Consider the following 5,297-nt stretch of genomic DNA (forward strand, 5'->3'; position numbering starts at 1 on the left):
GCCGGGGATTCCTTCTGTTTTATGTGAATGGAGCGCCGGGCACTGACGCCTCTGACCATATAAGGCGAATGACGTGACGCTCTCTGCCCAAACATGGGCATCCCCGCCCCCTTCTCTCCCCGAGGACACGCCCCCTGGGAGGGGAGAAAACCCGAGTGAAACCGGCAGCGGGGTGGGGGAGATTCCCCTCCTCCTCGGGTGAGCGGAACGCGTGGGGCTGGGAAGTGGGAGAGAAGGGGGTGGGGGTGGGTGGGGGGGAGAAGCGTTAGTCAGATTGAAAAATAGGAAGTTGAAAAGGACTCTAAAAATTCTCCGTCTCGTTACGCCGCGGTGGAGTCATTGGAGCTAGTCTTTCAGCGGGGTTTCAAGATCGAAAGGCCGGGCGAGTGACCCACACGAAAGGGAAGGGGAGGAGAAGGGAGGAGGAGGAGAGGTGGTAAGAAAGGGGGTGTCTTTCTACCTTCGTTTGTGGAAGGGGAGGTGTCAGATTGTCAACGAGAGTGAAACCTCCATTGCCTTAGAATCGGTTGCTGTTTTTAGATCTGCAAACCTTCATTTTGCGTAAACAAACAAACGATCTCCCCCACCCCCTTTTAAAGACTCTTTTTTTGAACTCTGGGAAGTCCTCTTGCCAGAGCCTCATCTGTCCCTACCTCCATCTCCCTCATCATCTGTGAGCAACAAAAGCAACAGCTTAGCTCAGAAACAGGCTAGGTAGGATCCATGCTTTCCACAAAAAAAAAAAAATTATAGTTCACGTCTATTCCTCAATGCAGCGCTTTCCTCGCTACACTTAATGTGAGGTAGGGAGTGCATATATTATCTCCATTTTCTAAATGAGAAAGCAGAGACTCAGAAATTCTCTGAATCGCCTCCTTGAATCTCCCATAGCACTTTTTTTTGGGCATTTCTTTTATGTACTTCTTTAATCCTACCTAGCATTATTAAATAAACATTTCACTAGTCTTAAATTCTATATAAATATGAGGTTGTGTTTCCCACTGTCATTATTAATATTACAGTTATTGACAAAGGCAGCATGTCTTTGGTATAGACTAGGAAAGAGCCCTAGGTTTGGAATCAAAGACTTAGATTTGACACCAAACACTACCACCTGTAAGTCGTGTGACCTTCAGTAAGCAACTCATCCTTTGGGACACATTTTTATCTGTAAAAGGAGATTAGATGATCTAAACCGTCTTTCATCCTATAACGTTTTATAACTATAAGGGGCAGCTAGGTGGCGTAGTGGATAGAGCACTGGCCCTGGAGTCAGGAGTACCTGAGTTCAAATCCAGCCTCAGACACTTACACTTACTAGCTGTGTGACCCTGGGCAAGTCACTTAACCCCAATTGCCTCACTAAAAAAATATATGTGTGTGTGTGTGTGTGTGTGTGTGTGTGTGATCTCTAAGGGCAGGGAGTATGTTTCACCTCTATAGTTCTGGGTGAGTAGCCCATGGTCAGAGCTGAAAAACAGGAAATATCTAAACTCAGTTCAGTCTTCGGATTCCACAGTTAAATGTTCTTTCCCATTGCATCCAATCACCATCTCCTTTCTTCATCCATACACAAATAAAACCCCTAATGAGTGCCTTATGTTGCTTACTGTTTGAACAATTCCTGTCCAAAATTTATTCTTAGAGCTTATTATTTGCAGTGAATGTTCAATCTTAGGCTGTCCCTTGCTCTACTCCTAAGATCTTTCCTGGACCATCTTCCTGACTCTAGCCATCGGCCAAACAGTACTCAGACAATAAAAATGAATTTTCATCTCAACCTTAATATAAATACCATTTGGTCTCTTGCCTTCACTAAAAGATGCCCGTAGCCTCTGGAGCTATGCCTACTTTGCAATTAACTGGAGGTCAGGGGACCCTTATCAAACATAATGAGGAAAAATAATCATATTACAAAACTGAACACAAGCAAACCCATCATTATACAGTTTCCAATACACTTCTGGTCTTCTGACAAATGACTTTGGGAAAAGCCTGATACAGTGGAAATAGCACTGAACTAGCTAGAAGTCAGGAGATCTGGGATCTAGCCCTAACTGTTGTGAGCAGGAGCAGGAAATTTACTTGCCCTCCGTGGGTCTCAGCTTTCTCATCTTTAAAACTTGATCTTCCAAGTCTAAAATTCCGTGATCTTGTCTACCCAGCTTTCAGCTTTCCCTGAGACAGTATATCTTACATTTATTTTCCTTCCTACTCTTGTGATACTTATTAGAGGGCTTCCGAATTGGAAGAGCCTTAGGCTATACAACGAGGTAATCACTCACCCCAGGGCTGGGTTAGGTGCTTGGTCACACATTTCAGCACAAACAATGCTAAAGGCTAGGCTTTGACTTTGAGAGGATAGTTGGCCGGAAGAGAGGAAGGAAAGGAGATAGCTTTGACAATGGGTCTTTTTTTTTTAAAGACCAAAGATTCTCAATTATGAGATAATCATCTACCCCCAGGGCTGGGTTCGGTGCTTTCTCACACATTTCAGCCCAAACCTAGCAATAGGCTAGGCTGTGGCTTCTTGAAGCTGGTGGGCCTGAGGAGTTGGGGAGAGGGAGATAGCTCCGGAAATGGATAATCATAGACTGACAATCAGACCTATCACCACCTGCCCCTCATGCTGCCCCTTTGCGATTTCTTTTCTCCTAAAAAGCCTCCCTACTGTCATTTCACCTTGATAGCAATATTTCCTGGGAGAAAACACATATCCACACTTGTTAGACTGGCCCTAAGTCCCACGATGTGCCAGAACACTGTAGGTGCTAAATATATGGGTTGGTGTTGTTACTGGCTCCATTTTACAGTTGAAGAAACAAAAGGCAAACAAAAGTGAAGTGATTTACCAGGGGTATACTGCTAAGTAAGTGTCTCGCGTCAAATTTGAACTCAGGCCTGACTCCAGGCCTGTTGCTCTATCCACTGCCCAACCTAACTGTCCAAGGCAAAGTTTACTTGGAATAATTTTAAAATGTTTGCCTTGTGTGGTGACCCATTTGAAAGGATTCATTTTCTCTAGAATCAATACAACAGATATACTGACCTGAAACGGTACAAACTAGGAGAGTAAGTGACAAGAGGGAACTAGAAAAGGGGGGGGGGTAGATGCAGCTCAATCTTTTGTGAATGCACATTTGTAGCACCCCCATAGCTGATGGGGGGAAAGAGATAGGAGGAAAAAGGGAAGAAATCTCTCCCTCACCAAGAGGTAAAAAGCTAAATTATTTCCCAAATGCTTCTGGCTTCCTTCAATTGCCTCACAGTCTCCAGAACTCAGCAATCTGAAGCCTTCCAGGATGTGCTTGATTTTTTTTTTCCCTCAGTCAATTAATTGCGTTGCCCCTTCTGACTCATTGAGAGAGAGGTGCTCAGCCCTGGCAAAGAGAAGGGGATGTTAATACCTTAATAGCAAGTCAATTTCAAGTATATTCTATTACCAAAATTGAGTTAGAGGCTGCTTGTTGGTGCAGGGGATAGAGAACTGTGGGGCTGGAGTCAGGAAGGCCTTAGTTCAAATGGGGTTTCAGAAATTTACAAGCTCTGTGACCCCAGGAAAGTCACTTAACCCTGTGTGCCTCAGTTTCGTCATCTGTAAAATGAGCTGGAGAAGGAAATGGCAAACTATTTCAGTATCTCTGCCAAGAAATCCCAAAAGGAGGTCATAAAGAGTCCAGACATTACTGAAAATGATTAAAAAACAAAGAAAACTTTGCCTGAGAGATTGGAAACCATGATCTTTGAATAGCAGTTGAAAGAATTGGGTATGTTCAGCCTGAAGAAGACTCAGAAAGAACATGATTTCTATCTTTATTCTGGTGGCTGCCATGTGTCCCCAGTTCTCTTGGGGTCCTCTGTTTGAGGTGAATTTGGAAGGAAGAGAATCATTCTATGAGGTAGAGGTGAGGCAGGGAGGCCTGGAGGGTGTCTGGACTACATTGGAGAAAATCTGGGAGATGTGAATGCCAATGGGAGGGACCAGCCCCTTCATTATTCAAATGAAGAAACTGAGGCCCATAGAGGTGAAATCATTTAGTAAAGAACACAATGATAAGTTGCAGAATTGGGATTCAAACCCAGGTACTCTGACTTCAGATCTAGTCCTCTTTCTACTGTATTGTTATTGCTGCTCTTTTGATTTCTTTGCAGTATTGAGGTCTAGCTGCTTTATCTCCCCTACTTCTTTCTTTATTTCTTTATTTATTTTTGTGAGGCAATTGGGGGTAAGCGACTTGCCCAGGCTCACACAGCTAGTAAGTGTTAAGTGTCTGAGGTCGGATTTGAACTCAGGTACTCCTGACCCCAGGGCTGGTGCTCTATCCATTCCCTACTTCTTTATAAGCTCTTCCAGGTTAGGTTTCATTTCTTGTTTCCTTTTTGGACCCCGAAGTGTCTAACCCTGTACACAAAAATCTGTTCAAGTGAATGTTAAAAAAAAAAATTAATTTGGAACTTTAAACAGTGAGGAAAAGTTACAGGGTGACAGATTTTTGCTCAATATAATAAAGAACTAACAAGTAAGGCCATACAGCAACTGCCTCCAGAGGTAGTGACTCTCCCTGTCACTGGAGGTATTCAAGGAAAGGGAAAACAATCCATCAAGGATACAGTCTAGATTTGATTTTTTTATTTTTGCAGGGCAATGAGGGTTAAGTGACTTGCCCAGGGTCACACAGCTAGTAAGTGTCAAGTGTCTGAGATCGGATTTGAACTCAGGTCCTCCTGAATCCAGGGCCGATGTTCTATCCACTGTGCCACCTAGCTGCTCCCTACAGTCTAGATCTTAAACTTTTTCCACTTGAGATAGACATTTTTACATGACTCCAAGTATATAGGTATATAAAATGGGTATACATAATCTTTTACTATTGCCACATTTTCACCACCCCCACATTCAGTTATGAATGCAAGCTAGGGACTAGAAGATTCCAGAACTAGGCAGGTTGTTAAACTAGATCAGAGGTGTCAAACAGCCCTAAACTGGTCAGAACACTTTCACACACAACACAACAGTCCCACCAGAAACCAGATTTAAATGTAATTGGGAAATATTTAACAAAATCAATTAAAATACAATAGACCATAGATAATGTGAATAGGTGGGTCAATCAGAGGCCCAGTAGGAGCCTTGTATTAGGTTTATTGGCCCCTTTTCTGTCCAAAGATGGTTAAGCTCCCCAGGGTTATAGTCAGTGTCTAAGGACATAATACATGTAAATCACTTTGCAAAGCAAATGTCAGCTATTTTTATTAAGACAATTCTGTGAGTTCTAAACTATTAAGCTCGAGGGAGC

The sequence above is a fragment of the Dromiciops gliroides genome, chromosome 2 (assembly GCF_019393635.1).
Source record: "Dromiciops gliroides isolate mDroGli1 chromosome 2, mDroGli1.pri, whole genome shotgun sequence".
NCBI lineage: Eukaryota > Metazoa > Chordata > Mammalia > Microbiotheria > Microbiotheriidae > Dromiciops > Dromiciops gliroides.